The 16889-nt window shown below is 39.9% G+C and overlaps 1 protein-coding gene across 2 annotated transcripts in view; it reads right to left on the reverse strand.

Moving 5' to 3' along the window:
- slc8a2b (solute carrier family 8 member 2b) overlaps window positions 1-16889 on the reverse strand; it is a 289543-nt gene that overhangs the window by 163925 nt on the left and 108729 nt on the right. For both annotated transcript variants that reach the window (XM_078166917.1, XM_078166916.1), the window contains exon 2: window positions 16056-16093. The gene's annotated coding sequence lies outside the window, so the exon portion shown is untranslated. The remainder of the gene's footprint in view (window positions 1-16055; window positions 16094-16889) is intronic.

The following is a 16889-nucleotide window of genomic DNA, read 5'->3' on the forward strand; positions in this document are numbered from 1 at the left end:
TACAGTAGCATGTATTTGATGATTGCTGTGTGTCTCTGTATCCGACCTCATTAAAAGTCATCTCAGCTTGAGGTAAGACCGTTTTTAACACCAGCTCCATTACTTTGATATAACCTTGTGGCTAAATCTTTTGGTAGTATTAAAGACGGGAAAAGCCCCAGTCCCAAAGGCATAGGGGGAAAATTATTGAGGTGTTGTTTCTCTGCAATATTCACAGCATGTGAGGAATCTATTGTAGTGCCAGTGTGGCAAAGGGTTGGACTCCTACGGTACCGTATGGTAAAACTACTGAACAGGAATCTGAAAAGGCAGTAAACAAAAAAGAAGAAACCCAGTTATTTTACTTTACTTTATAAGATGTGTGGATACAAAACAACTCTTAAAAAGTGGATGAGAAAAATTAAATAAAGTACATATAACCTGGTGTCCATGGCTCATCTGACTAACATCTAACTTAAGCTCAAGGCAAGCAAATTAATTCAATAATGAATTTCAGCTGTAGGCTAATGCTTATGCACTCGTTGGGCACACTGTTCTCATGCTGGTATCGGATGAAAGTAAACCTTCTCAAATCAAATGGTGGCAAATGCAGCAACTGAAACCTACAGAAAAACTGTGGAGGAAGTGTAGGGAATAGAATTGTGTATCGGCCAAGTTCTGATCCGATGCCTGTGCGTAAAATAAAATAAAAATTACAAAAATTACAGTTGTATACTATTGACCCATTTCTGTGTCAAGAGGCAAAATAAAATGTGTAAAAATGTAATAATGGAATAACAACTATTATATCTTGTATATTAGACATATACATATATTCATGGGTGCTCAGTGCACAGTGGGCGTGCATTTTATACTATCAAAGTGTGCACAGGACAATGCACACATTATGTATTACACTCACAACATTCTACTCATTATTTTGGTTGCTGCTCAAACAACACCTATCTGCTGATACAGCAGGATGGGTGAATGTGGTGTTATTCTTCATTGCACACGGCATCTGGGATTAGTGTTGTTACACAGTCAGCAACGCCGTCTCCGATTCGTTGACAGACTTGACCCAATGCATCATGGGATACATCTTGCCCTCAGTAGGCTTCCTATAAAAGCTAATGACAATAACTCCTTTCAACATGGATAAATGGATAAATAATCACAGATCTTGGTTCATAAAGTCTCTAAAAAACACTAATGTTCCATGCTGGATTACAGAGCTTCTGAAAAGGATGTTGACGCACAGAAAGCTCCAACAGTGCCAAGGCAGAGGCCATTTAAACTAAGTTTCTAGGCTGTAGCTTTCCAGAGATATTGTAAAAATAGTGAGCTTTTTTTTTCTCTTGGAACAAATTTTTATTATTGATCATGCATCTGTTATATCAGTTTCACATACAATTTTTTTTACATTTATCAACCCCCCTCCACACACCCCAGATCGCTCTGCAACTCCCCTCCCCTAACACGTTTCCTCCAAAACGGCACGTTTAACACAGCACAGCCTTAGTTCCCAAGCATGGTGGGATATCATAAAGGACAGGGGAAAAAACATACAGTAAAATAAACAGATAAAACAAATAATATCAAAGACCTCAGCATTTGTTGGTCTAAGAAGTGCTTTGCAAAAAATATGTGAAATTGTAGGTCCCACATAATTCAGGAACGGTAAAATAGTGCGGATTAAAAGTTTATTAATAAATTATGCAGAATCAGATCAGTGCATAGATTTATCACACACTGATACCTGATCCAGAATTTAAGTCAGTGTCAGAGGCATTTCCTAAACCGGTATCAGTATCAGAACAGCTCAAGGAGAATACCTCATCCAACTGTAGCAAAGCTGTAAGCTTCAGTTTTCCCTTTTTCAAAGAAGTAGCTACACTGTGACAAAGGCTTTCTCAGGTACACGTTTTCTCCAAACTAAACTTACCCATCAGTCACTATATGGCCACATGTGAAAACAAATGGACAGAAGTGCACTGATGGCTGCTCTTTCAGACATCACATGGTTATTTGACTGACTGTGTGAGAAAACTGCAGACAACAGTTTTAACAACATTTTAGGACAAAAAATAACTTTCACTTAACACACATTAAATTGCTAAACATCAAACTGGCCTGAAATCCCCCACAGAACCACTGACCGGGATTAAGTTTTAGATTATTTGATTCTTCCAGCTGCAAAACAGCAGCTGGCACATCAGAGCTCAGCAACAGCAAAAAGGAAATGAGCTCATGTGTGAGGGCACAGTGTGTCTCATCAAACACATGAACACGTCACTCTAGCTGGACACCAAAATAACCTCAAGCACTGCAAAGTAGTCTGGCTGTTATAAACATCTGTCCTCATTCACACATACATACGAAACAGAACTGAGGATGAGAGAAGATGAGGAGATGACAATAAAGAGGAAAACTACACCTCTACACACTCAGTGTACTGTTGGAGCACTCCGAGAGAAACAGAGCGGGACGCCTTCCTCTCTCTGTCTGTCTTTCCGTCTCTCTCAGTGAACCTCACTGTGTGTGTGTGTGTGTGTGTGTGTGTGTGTGTGTGTATGTGTGTGTGTGTGTGAGTGAGTGAGAGAGAGCCATCCATCTCCCACCCCCGGTCAGCTTCTATAATTATAATGCAATGGGCCTGCCTTTCCTCCATGCCAGCTAATACTCCCCTCATTACTGTGGGCAACAGTGTGTGTATGTGTGTGCTTATCAAATACCCAAACACCACCACCTCTGCTCCTTGGTAATCACACTCTACATCAACTGTCACCTTTTCTGAGCTGAAACAAGACACACACACACGCAAACAAAGACTGCTGCCACTGAAGCTTTTAAACAAGCTTTACATGTTTAATGTATGTGTGTGTGTGTGTGTGTGTGCGCGCGCGCGTTTGCTTGTACGTTTGTGTTGTGATCACTGAAGCTTGCCTCCATTTAGAGATTAACAAGATAAACTGATACATGAGATAAGAATTAACACCCTGACTCAAACACACACACACACACACACACACACATACACACACGCATGCACACATAGTGAAATAGTGAAAAATACCTTTTAATAAGTTCCCACAGCACAGGCAAATGTTTTCAACTTGGTTATTTTATTCAACCAACATCTCAAAATCATATTTCATTAACTATCACATATAATTTCTTGACAAAAACACCACATCTTTACCTTTGAGAACCAGAACCAGAGAATGTTAGAAAATGAATTGAACAATGAATGCACTGTCAGACTAGTAACAGACTAACTTTCTGTCAATCACCTTGGAGATTAATCAGTTAATGACTTAATGGCATGACTATCATGACCCATGAGATTCAGATGAGGGGCAAGCAGGAGGTGATAAATCAATGTAGCCTACTGCGTGAATTGGATATAAGTTACTACGTAAAAGGGTTGGATGAACCTGCAGACGGCACAAAATTGGAACTCCTGTGATTTTTCACCACAACTTGACAGATTTGTCCGGTGTGGCTATGATCATTGTTATAGAATGTCTTCCTCCCTCCTGGCGTTGCACAGAACAAGAATCCAACTATTTTGTGGGCAGTTGAGTCGACAGCTTTAACAAGTGCCATCTTTTTTTTGCCCGGGTGAGTAAATACCCTTGAGTATAACCAAAGACGGTGGATAAACCAAGACGGCCCACTGCGAGTCAGTTTCCTGTATCAGTGTCATGTGGGGTTCGCGCCCAACACGCCCCTTTAGGAGACTAACAGCAGGTCCTGAGTCCATTGACTTCAGTGGGAGAAATGAACGTGATTACAGATTATGGCCGATTCTTTTGCCCCATAGTCACAGAAGCAAATATTGGACCCATTTATCACAAGCCACATATCTTCAGAACATTCCAACACCAAAATGGCAAATTTCAGACGGACAAATCAGGAGAAAATTTACTTTGTTCAAGACCTGTCTCTGTCTCAACAACACACTCTCACGAGATCTGGCAACAGATATCTCCTCTCTGGTGCTGAAATCAGTGCAGTTTCACCAAAGATACTGGATTAAAAAAATATTTTTTCCAGCGGATATCTTAGTTACAACATGACTGAGTTAGCAAAGCAGTTTTGTGTTGCTATGTGTGGTATTTATTCAGTTTTGGGAAATCACGATGTCTAGAAAGCATCAGTGGCTGCAGCTGACAAGGGACAGCTAACAGCAGCAGCAAAGCTAACATCAGGACGTCATCTGTTAAGAGCCTCCCGTTGTCGGATACGACATGAAACTACTCCAGTTAGCTCAATCATGTTGTAACTAAGACATCCACTGGAAAAAAAAAATTTTTTCACAGACCGTTTATTTATTTAACTTACGGCCAGTAAGGGCCTACATATGTTGACAGAAGCGAGGTTGGGGATACTCGTCTTTGACTGGTGGTTCTCCATCGTCTTTGATTGGGGTACAGGGGACAACGCCTACTTAGGAGACTGGAAATGTATACCATTTCATACAATGGGAGTATACTGTAGGTGGGCTATCTTGTGGTAATCCAGTATCTTTGGTATAACTGTCCTATATTTTAACTCTGTACATGGATGCACTGCCGTCAAGCCAACGTGACTTGGTAACGTTAGCTTACGTAAGCAACTATTTTCCATCTACTTGGTCAAACATTTCAAGAGGTCTGGTGAAACGCTTTGAAAAATCGGAGTCAAAAACAGTGAAATTGTCACAGCACTTTGTAATTGTATTCAGCTCGAGGCATGTTTAACACAACGCTTTTTATGTTAAATAAGTAAGCTACGTATCTGTTAATTATTGACAAACACATAGCTGGAAATAAGTTTAGGCTGTAGGAAGAGAACAAATCACCACAACTGAGTGTAACTATGTTTTCAGGTGGATGTAAAAAGGTGCTACTTGTGAGAATTTTTGATTTTCAAACCCTAATTTTCCCATACATCTTGTTGGGAATTCACTAACATCTATGAATAGCAGCAATTACAGAGTCTAGGTCAAATGAAGTTGAAATGGAACTGGAATAAAGTTGAACTTCTTGTACAATAAAACCTGTTTTGAACCATAGAGCGATACATCCGTGCAGTAAAGAAACATTACAAATATCTTATTAAAACTTTAACATAGTGTTATCAGCCGAGTGTGTTCCAACAACCTCCATCATACACAATGTATGTATATGTGGGTTTTTGCTCAGATAACTACGCAACTACAACTAACAACATATTAGGTACACTTACAGTGATTATTTTGTCAGGGTTCAACAACTACAGCTCCTGCAAGGTTTTGACAGAGTTCCTGTGACTAAGACTCAAGAGGGCTGTTGCTGTTGACTTTGATCCCATGAGACCAAGCCATTGGCACGCTCTCAAAGCCTCATGGGAGCTGTATTTGTTGAATGTTAAAATGAAAAGGTGCTCCAATTTTACAGTCCAGTACACTAGGAGATTCTATAAACTTTTGATGAATAAAAAAAGACAGTTAATTTGTATAATTATAAATTCATCAACACCAGCACCATACAGTGCAGCTGGTGTATCACAGTCAGGTCAGAGGGACAAAGGGATGGACAGAGGATGTCAACATTTTGGGCGTGGGCTGACAAATCTGCACTGCAGAGAGGAAAGTGCAGTTTGGAGGGATTGCAAGATGTAAAGAGGAGAAAAGGAGTGAGAGAAATAGCTGCAGGAAAGAGACACAATGAGAAAGGAGGGTCGTAAAACAAAACAGTGAAAAGGAGCAGAGGGAGGGAAGAAAGAAAAAATGTGAAACTGTGGGGGAGTGAAAGAAAAATCAAGTATGAGGAGATAGAGACAGGTGATATAAAAGCATCTGAATAAGAAATTAGAGATTAGATGGAAAGAATTGGAGGGAGATAAAGGTGATAGTCACAAATGGAGAAAAACAACCCAAACACCAGATTAAATGTTGGCTTTAGGGATGTTAATAATTAAATATTTCACAGTAAATAAGAATTTTAAATGATTAATACATCCGTTAAACCGTTAAAATTATATAGGAAATATGATATACTGGCACTATGGGGGAGATGATGAGACAGTGGAGTCTGCTGCTGCCCAGGTTGGAGTCGAAGTCGAACAAGCTAATGAGGAGGCAGAGGAGGACGCCTATATCAGAGCAGTCAATTCAACGTTAGCATGAGCTAACACAACAGCAGCGGCAAACATCCGACACCCAGCCATTAAACAGTCTCAATAAAGTAAACCGAACCGACACTGAAATGGCTCGATGTTGTTGTTTAACCTGTAAGGTAACGTTAGCTGATGATGCTATCAGTTAGCCCTGTCACTAGCCCCTTTTACACTGCCAGATTTTCTGCGAATGTTGGGCCGTTTTGCCGGCAAGCTGCGAGCGTTTATACACACAGAGGCGGAATGGCGAGTTGATCTGAGGCGCCAAATTTTCCGCCTCGTAGGGTAGTCATATTGGCGGAACCCTTTTAGTTTAAACAGACTGAGGCAGCCTTCCGCAACAGGAGGGGCTGTTGAAGACCTGTGGGAGGAGCTGTTGATGACGCCGCACGTGCAAGCCACTGGAGGTGGATAAACAGAAACAGCTTTCCTTGGGCTTTCCTGCAAATTTGCACAGTTCCTATCTAAAAGGGCTACTGTGTGTGCAGGGTGGATGGACTCTTATGTCTCTGGCATGGAGCTCATGCTCCCACAGCAATAGTGTCATGGTATAGAGAGAGACCTGGGCAAGGAGGCACTGAGCAAAGCAATAAACTTTAACAATACAATGACAGCATTGAAAATGTTTAGCCTCCCTCCACTTGTTGGTTAACAGGTAGTAACTGGATAAAGAGAGTTGGCTATTGGTCTAAATTCACATCCCTAGTTGGCATTGTGCATTTTTGCAAACCGTGGATATGAAACATTTGTTCATTTTGGCCATAATGCCATCCACATAGAAAAAGTATAAAGGTACGTACAACGTACAATACCAACATTTACTTCTGGCGACTGGGCTGAAAGAAGGGAGGAATCAGAAAGAAAGAGAACCAGGAGAAGAAAGTGAGAAAGAGTTGGATAGTTGGACAGCAGGATTGTGGGAAATATAAGGAACAAAACAAAAAGATAGACAAAAAAGCCAAAGGGAGGGACTGTTCAGACAGAAACGGATGGCAGTGAGAGGGAAGGAAGCCAGCGGAGGAGGAGAGAGAAAACAACCAACCTAGTATAGTGAGAGAAATACAGGGGAGTGGGTAAGTGAATGGAGTGAAAGGAAGGAGTTTTTAGTCACAGAGGAGCTCCATTTTTCATCAATACACTGCTTTAAATTCACTTCCAGTCTCAGTGCAGGAGAGCAGCCTCTCTACACACAATTACATTCGGTTTCCTCTACCCCAAACAGCAACATCACTACCAGGAGTATCTGTGGCTAATCTCATTTCAAGGATGGCTCTTGACCATCACCTGTAGCACCCAATAATGTAATCATTTCCTGAAAATGTAATAAAGTGTATATTGCGTAACAATAATAAGGAGTCAAAGACAGAAGTCTCCCATGGTCATGGCCGTCGCAGGATTGGTACCTTCAGAGCAGTTGTGACACTTTATAGACTGTAATCAGAAATACATTTTACATCTGAAATACATTTTTTGACTTAGAGTACTAGCCAAAGGCACTTTCAGATGTAAAAAAATGTATTGGCAAAACATATTTTTTACCTCCCTAAACAATAAATCACCTTTTGTTTAAGTACATTTTACTGAGATAATGAGGTATTATGTTGAATACGAACTCAAAGATGAGGCCAGATTAAAATTTTAAGTAAAAATTATTTTGATATATTGAACAACTCATTACCACAGCCTCGGCATGTGACTAAACTCCCTCTGGAAAGCAGTGATGCAGTGTACGTGTCTAGAGCTTTTAGTGTGAAAGGTAGGAACAGAAGGAGTGAAGATAATGCGCTGCCACTGTGTGAGGCAGTAAAGAGTTTGCTGTTTTGGTTTAGACTGCAAAGCCTCCAGGTTATTATTTTAATTATCTTCATAAAAATGAATATACGTTTTATTCTGACGGTACCAGCAGACCAGTGGCAGATGCCAATTTTAGCCAATCAGCTGATGTCCTGTATGGTAAAAAAAGTACCGCCAGCTTGGAGCTCTTGAGACAGTCAGTTTCACAGCACCCTTTAGATGTGCGCAAAAACACATATGTAGTGTGTGTGTCTGACAGCGATGGAGCAGTAGAGCAACATGGTGCCAGTATGCAACAGAGGCATCTTTTTTTTTTTTTTTGACGTGACTATTTTGGGACAAACATTTACTAAGCAGAAATTCTTCCTGCATTTAGCGCTTTGCTGGTGTTGATTTCAAACCCTGATTGTAACGTTAAAAAGGTCCAACAGCTTCAAATTTACTAAACTCAATTAACTCCATAATCTGTGTCCAGTTTTCTAAAGTTGTCTGTTTCGTCTGCAGGAAAGGGAGCCTCGAGTGTTTGTGTTACGGTGATGGGCCAAGAATCTATGACCAGGAAACCAAAATTGTAACGAAGTGCGTCTGATGGAGGAAGGAGTGATGTGGGTTCTTGAAAAGTTCCAAAAGAAAAGTTTCCATGGTGGAAAACAGGTGAGAGAGACTGAAGAAGAAAAGGAAGAAGCAGCAGCAAATAAATTCAAAGAGATCCTTACAGAATGTGTGTGTGTCTGTGTGGGTTTGTGTGTGTGTTTTGGAGAGGTTACGAGGCTAAGTGGTTATAAAGACAAACATATCGTTCCATCTCTGCTCTTCCTGACCTTATTGGGATGTGTTAAGTGAGGGGAAGCCACAAACACACATATTTCAGTAGGAGAGAGCGCGTGCGTGCGTGTGTGTGTGTGTGTGTGTGTGTGTGTGTGGACAAGTGGAAAGAATGGAGGAAATGGAAAATGTGTCCTCTTAAACAAACATATACACACACACACACACACACACACACACACACACTCATGGACGGAGACATTTGAGTCAACAGTGTGTATGCAATGTATGGATCACTGTCACCTCACACACACACACACACACACACACACACACACACCTTCAACTCCCCTTTGGTCTCTTCTCAGAAAGCCAATTACTATCCACCACCCACACACTCCTCCCCTCCACCACTGTATCCAGGCAGAAGCCATTACAGATGCCACACACAGAAAAGCAACCTTTTGCAGGCACCAGATGATTCTCGTCACATACTGTGAGGCTGCGCCTAGCGTGGCACTAACACTCACACTGATGTCGGACCCAATACGCCAGCATTAAGTAAGACAGGAGCTGGTCAAGCTGGGAGAGTCGATGAGCCTGTTCAAATGTTCTCCTATGGGACAATGAAGCGTTCAGACATAATCATACAGTCGAGTGACTCATCGAAACTAACTTTTACAATCAAACTTCAAGTAAATGGGCTCAAATCTACTGCATGTTCCTGAATGTACAACATTTCTTACAGATTTTTATAGATTTACACTGATCTGGTTTGACTGTATCGTTTAGGTTAGGGTCTGGGTTAGTATTTTGGTACACCAGTCGAAATATCATGAATATCAGGATATGAATCTTTCATATCAATTAGAAAATTATACCGGTATTATCGTGAACGATATCATATAGCACACCCCTAGTAAAAACACCCGGAGATAATATTAATATTCACATTTAAAAAGCTGGAATAAGAAATATTTTTTTTCTTAAAAAATTATTTAAACCGATTAATCGATTATCAAATTAGTTGGCAGTTTACTGATTAATGATTGCAACTCTATTCCCACCAGAGCAGCACATCCGTTACCAAGGGTAAATATCCTCTGTTGTAATAACGTCAGCGCCATACAGGGAGGCTACGCAGATTATTTCTTAGACGAAGAAAACAGTTAAACAGTGGAGCTTTTGCAAACCTGAGTAACATGCACACTTTTTTCTCTACTCTGTTTCTACACTGTGTTCAGACTCAGTGATGATAAAACAGTTGGGGTGATGTTAAAAACCTTTGTCGGCATACTTTTTCTCCACACAGAGAATCGTTTAGGAATCACAGGATAATTGGTAATGGCATTGGTATCATTGAAATATTAGCAATTTCATTCCTTCAAACCCCAGCAATATGTCTTAGTTAAGTTATGAGCACTTTCTTCTGTAAATACACAAACAATTAAAATATGAAAGAAAAGCAATTATAAGATAAGACTGTTTTCTAGAAATTTATACCAGCATTCAAAATTAATGATATTGGAAATGACCCCCTATGAATTGGAAAATAATCGTCTCTATGGCTTTCTGCTCAATATAACTATTTTATTTTCATCATATATTTATTTATTTTTTTTTTTTTTAAAGATTTTTTGGGGGCTTTTTAGCCTTTAATGTATAGGACAGACAAGTGTGAAGGGGGGAGAGAGAAGGGGAGTGACATGCAGCAAAGGGCCACAGGCCGCAGTCGAGCCGCTGCGGCAACAGCCTTGTACATGGGACGCCTGCTCTACCACTAAGCCACCAGCGCCCCAAAGTTATTTCATCATATATTTATATTATGATTTTTCTTTAAGTTATCTTTTCTGTAAAAACTCTTATTTTATGTGGAACATTTTATTTTATGTCTCTCGCATCATGTCCTCCCACCTCTCTACTGTCTGCTGTTGTGTGGTCTGTAAACAAACAAGTTTATTTCACTAGTTGTTGAGAATTAGATTTAATGGGTGTATTTTTTTTTTACATAAACCTGGCTTTAAAATGGTAACACATGCTACTGTCTTAACATAAAAAAAGAATTCTGCCAAGACAGAAACCCAATACCAAGAGCTGTGACTAACATGACAGAAATCTGAGCTAGAAACATTGATTTTATGTCTTTTTCACTCATGGGAGAAATGTAAGATCTTTCTAATGGAGAAATATTGATCATGTTTCAATCATTTTCATCCAGTAACCAAAAGCTGCTGGTGTGCATCAGTCCATGTTGTTCAGTGAAAGTAATGGATTGGATTGTTGAGACACAGCAGTATAAAAGTGAAATCATTTTGTTCCCGGAGGTAATAAGGTTACGGGTTCAAGTCCCCCGGCTCACCCATTTATAGTCTACAAACAGGGGGACTGGAAGCACAGGGGAAATATGAAAGCCTTGGGCAAACAATGCTTGGATGATTAAAGGAAGATATGTGTTTCAGAGTGTGGGATAAGGCAGGTACAGTGCCACAGAAGCACTGAGCATGAATGCTGTTTGTGTCTAAAGATATATTTCCATCCAGCTGTTTTTGCTGGTTGCACACTGAAAACACACAAATTAGGTAAAAGTCAAAGTATCACAAAGACTTTTAACCTATGGAAAATATGCAATACAATAGTAGCAGCTATAGCAACTCCAAATCAGCCAGCCTTTTGAAAACTCCCCACCCGATTAGCAAACTTTCTGTTGCTGCTGTTATACAGGTTATACCCAGCCCACAGTGACCCCCAGCAACGGGGTGCTGTTACAGCCACTACTAAATGTCTGTCTCTCGCACTTCAGCACGCTCTCCTCCTGCCAGCAACAGGGGAGCGATGTGGAAGGACTGCGGAGTGTGCTAGCTGGCTAATTTATGTCTGATCTATGGTCTGATAAACAGAGAGAGGGGGTAAGCTAATCAATGTGCTAAGCCCAGCACTACAATGAAATTAGATTTTAATATATATATTGAATTATATATATATTATATAATATGGATTGTCTCATAGTGATGTGGGATGCTTTGCATTGTAGCAAGATGGGTAGTGTGTTGTTATTGCAGTAAAGGTTTATTACTACTAGTAATATGTTTGTATGTCGTAACGATGTGGGGATATCTTGTTGTAATATGAGGATGTCTTTTTGGAGTGTAGAAAGCATCTTGTTACGGTAACAGACTTTTCACATTGTTGAGTGAAGCTGATGTGTTCTTTTTTTCTGGCCCAGCAGCAACACTCCACTGTCCTCCATGACTGTGAAATTTTAACATTTGTGGGTGGCGGCCTCAAATGAGCCCACTGGGTTTTTAACTTTCCATGCAAACAAATATTATTTGTTGTCTTTATCATTTTTTTTAAATTGCACAAAAATAGAAATGTAAATATAAAACATGAATGTCACAAAGTGCTTTAGTGGAATAAAATTGTTAGAAATAAGTTTATTTACCACTTTTCCATGCTGTATATATACAGCATGGAAATGATGTTGCTGACTGAAATGAGATGTGCATTGTTATTGGAAACATGTCTCATGATATACAATCTCTCGTGTATAATTCAACTTTTTCCCATGGTGTTAAAAGAGTAATGAAAAATCACAAGAAATTGTAATATCTAATCACGATACTTTTAAAATATTGAGATATCAACTCAGCAATCAAGTATTGTGTTAGTATCGAATTGGTCAATAAGTGTATCGTCCCAGCCCTAGAAAGAGCTTACATTTTCATGGTCCCAAGAAATTACTTTGAGAAAGTAACAGACTTTTGTGTTTTGATTTATTTCAGTATGACTCACGATGGTTACAGATGGCAGCTGTTGAAGGTTGTTGATAATGTTAGATCTGTTGTTTAAACTGCAGCTTTTATATTATAGGATAGGTTTGGCTTGCTTGCCCCCAAAACACGGTTACATCTATGCTACTTCTATAATGAAATGGCAGTCACAGAGAAGTTTAATTTACCATAACTACACACAGGCACAAACACAACATAGAAAGACACACAGTACAGACATTTCCACTGATCGAGATGCATTCTAAGAAATGATTCTCAGAGCTAATAAGCCGTAATAAAATGCGAAACAATGAGAGTGATAAAGTATAAATGAGGAATTGAAGGTCATTCAGCCCGCCATAAAACTGATCACTTTGGGCAAATACAGAGAAAGAAGAGTAGAAACGACCTGAGCATTAATCATTGTGATGGTGGGGTAATTATTCTAGTAACATCTCATCCCACTGGACAGCTTTCCACATCATTTCAGGTTAGTCTTCCAATCAGAACTCATTTTTTTTGTCCAAACTGTGCTGATGGTGCCCAATCACTGTCACCATTACATTTCAGAGATGAAGGACAGGAAGGACTGATATGTAAAATTACTGAAGGGCACAGACTGAAATAAGATATGAAAAAAAAGAGAAAGGCAGGGAACAGAAAGAGAAAACCAGAGGGACAAAGAAAGAAGGGGTAAAGAAGAAAAAGAAAGACATCGGCACAACAAGGAGAAAAAAAGTTAGCTAGATTTTAAAAAGAAAGCTTTTACATGCTTGATGTGGATTTTTTGCTGTTACATAGCCTGATAAAAAAAGCACTACATAGTGGCATCTAGCACAGAGGATTGCAATCTGTATACACCATTCTTATTTTCGAGGGATTATACACAAAAGAAAAAATACTTATTGTATTATATTCCATTTCTGCCAATATATCCCCCTAAATCCTACACACTGGACCTTTAATGCTTTTGTCTCATTGCAGAATATTCCATGCATTTTCTGCACTCCTGGATGCCTATATATTTATTACTTTCAACCACCTAGATGCTAATGTACATTGTGCTTATAAACAATAATGCTTAAACATTATCAGCCTGATCAAAAGGGACTGATTAAGACAACACCCTATTTACTTTAAAATGAAGAAAACAGAAAAATATTGTAAAGCAAAGAAAAACGAGAAGAGGCAAAAACAGAAAGAAGACACTAAGAAAGAGAAAGCAACAAAGGGATGTCCCAATCGAGTTTTTTTGCCCATGTTCCTAATCTGATAATATTGAGTATTTACTGATAACAAGTCCCAATCGGATAGTTCTAGATAAAAAAGCTGCATAGTGCACACTTCAGGAACATTAAAATTATTCAGATCAAATGTATATGCTTGACAGCTGAATAGCTCTGCAATATATGGGGAAAAAAATCCTGCGTCCGAGCTATTCCTAAATGTTTATGTTTATTCATTTATTACAGAATGAGTAGATAGGTCTGAAAAATCAAACCCTCTCCTTAGTCTTTTTGGCCTTGTTGCTGTGTCGAGGGAATTTCTCTGTCCGTTTAGGAGACTACTCTCCAGTGTTTGTTGCAGCCTTTGCCTGAGTTACCTGCTCAGCCTCTGCTCTTAAACACACACGCGGAATTGAAGAGAGCGGAGAGTTGGAGACAGCTGCACTCTGCGTGTCTCCAAATGAAAGCTTTGCACATAAAAAACACCAGTGTGACAGCTGTAAAAAAAAAAAAAAAAAAAAAAAAAGAAAAAGGATTAGATCCTTTGTATAACTCAATATAGCTGATCCCGATCAATTAAAAAATGCCTCGGTCGGTCCTGATATCGATCACTGAGATTGGACTGGGACATCCCCAAAAACAGGTATGGAAAAAGAAATACTACACACATGGAGGTAATAGCCTGTTTGCCAATGGCAACAGGTCTCTGTTCTCTCATTACATGCTGCTGTATTACATGCCATGAGGGAACATACACACACACACACGCACACACACACACACACACACACACACACGCACACACATACACACACACTCTATCTGCTTGCTGACTGCTCTGATGGAGTGACTGTTAACAACACACTCCAATGTATTCACTGACTGCACACACACCATCACACTTGCAGACAACATTATGTACACCCCACTGCACTACACTATGTACATGAAACAGCAGTCAGAAAAATTCACAGTCGCTAACACACACAAGTGTAGCACTGCCGGAACGCACCACACAATGCTCCAACACTTTTTCTCTCTTTCAAGTGAGGAAGTAGAATAATTACAGGTTTGCAAACACTGGTTGAAATTCATATACATTTTTTTAATTGCTTGAAGATCCAGTCATCACTAAAGCATATGTCACGAGAGAGAGCCAATTAAAAACAAATGGAACGGTCAAAGTCATCACACTAACATTTAAGGTGTGTCAATTGATTTACAATATGAACTCAGATTTTTAGCTACAAATCTGTGAGTCAGACAGCAGTAAAGCAAAGGACAGGTACATTGGAGGCTGGTTTGCAACAATTTTAAAAAGACACAGCAAGCTGCAATAAGTGCTCTGTCTGATCAGGGCAGGTGTCAACAATAAAAGGCAGTGTGGTGCACCTAAGGTTGCAAAAAGAGCTCTGTCTGATCAGGGCCTTATGCTGCATCCTGAATGTCTGCAGGAAATAAAAGTTTGCTTAGCTACCATTTCATAGTCTAGCCTATTAGCTGAGCTTGACCTCTGCCCACGCTGAAACTTTTCCTCAGAATGAATGTTTTGAATGCAGCTTTATCCGCTCAGCATAAGTGAGTAAATTGAATCATTCAAAACACAAACCTCACTTGTGCTCATCCGCCTATGAATGCCAAGCTAATTACAACCTATTACATCAATGGTATCACTGAAAACTACTTAGCTCGATGTTTGACTGACTGCTGCCTAATACTCTCAACATGATGACAGTATTCATAAAGTCCACTTAACATTTGATTGTGTGGTCAGTAACAGCTGAGTAATGTATGTAAACTTGCAACAGCAGGGGCAGTTGTTACGAAATGTTCAACAAGAGCCACAACCTAATCATGAGCAGGCACATATACACACGTTTCATAGGTGCACTCCCGTACTTAAACAAGTAGCGCTACACCCTGCTTACACACACACACACATTTATATATATATAACGACACAAAGTCATAGGGAGCCAACACACACACACACACACACACACACACACACAAGGAAGCACACCCTACTGTACGCAAAGTTGTAATGAGCAGTTGGTTTATGCATGAACAAATGTTTCATGGGGAGAGATCCAGCCACATGCACATAGGTGCACACCCACACACACCCACACACACACACACACACACACACACCTAACAAGAGTCTCAGTGCGGGAGTCACGAAGAGGCTGCTTTGTTACTGAAGCCAGCTCGCTCTCTCCTCTGGTTTCCTTCCCTCTCTCTGAATACTAAACATCTCACTGCTGTTATCCACTGCCAGGAAACCCAGCACTGCTGTGTGTACCAGTAAATGTGTGTGTGTGTGTGTGTGTGTGTGTGTGAGGGCACCATCTATCCCAACGCTCAGTTTACTTACCCAAAGCAAACTCATGGGGTTGTGGGGGTTCAGCTGCCCTGTAACAGTAAAAGGACCATAATTAGTGGATGCCAGTGAACTACAGTACAAACAGAAAAACATAAAAAGTTTGATAATGTATGTTTTGATTTCAGGTTTAAACATTTTACAAGCACAAACATGAACAAATCACAGTGCAAGTCTTGAAGACACTAGGACAGTGAAACAGATAAATGGTATTTGTGTTCCAACTTCACATTTTGGATTTTGTTGCCTCAGCTTGCAACCAGCTTCCATTGGTCAGCTTTGCTATTTTAGTGAGAGGAAACTGTGGGAAGGAGCAGTGAACAGTTTCAAAAATTAGGATTTCTCACTCGTGCTGCTTGGTCGATCAGTTACACGCCGACTCTTGTTCACTCCTTAACTCCACCAGTTTGTCCTCCTTTTCCACAGTCCAAGAAAAACAAGGCCTATTCACGTTCTTGCACCTCCCCAGAGTCCCTTACATGGTTACTGTCTACCCAGTTTGCTGCTTCCTGTTTGGTGCTGCAGAGAGGGCAGCTATTCTTCAATTTTAGTATGAACTGAGACAAAAAAAAAACTTCGGATAACATTTTGATTTTGTCTAAGCATCAAGACAAGATAAAGACTGCCTCAAAGGGGGACACCATTTAAATTAATAATTCCAATATGTTATTTCCATGGTCTAGAAAAGTTCAGTCAATATTGGGGAAAATGGACAACTCTCTCTCAAAGCCAGAACACAGAAAAATAAGTGTCAAACTTGGGATGTCAAAGGGTATAAAGTCTGGAGTGTGCTGATTATGTGGACACACAAAGTGTTTGTTTTATTTT

The sequence above is a fragment of the Epinephelus lanceolatus genome, chromosome 4 (assembly GCF_041903045.1).
Source record: "Epinephelus lanceolatus isolate andai-2023 chromosome 4, ASM4190304v1, whole genome shotgun sequence".
In the NCBI taxonomy this organism is placed as follows: domain Eukaryota; kingdom Metazoa; phylum Chordata; class Actinopteri; order Perciformes; family Serranidae; genus Epinephelus; species Epinephelus lanceolatus.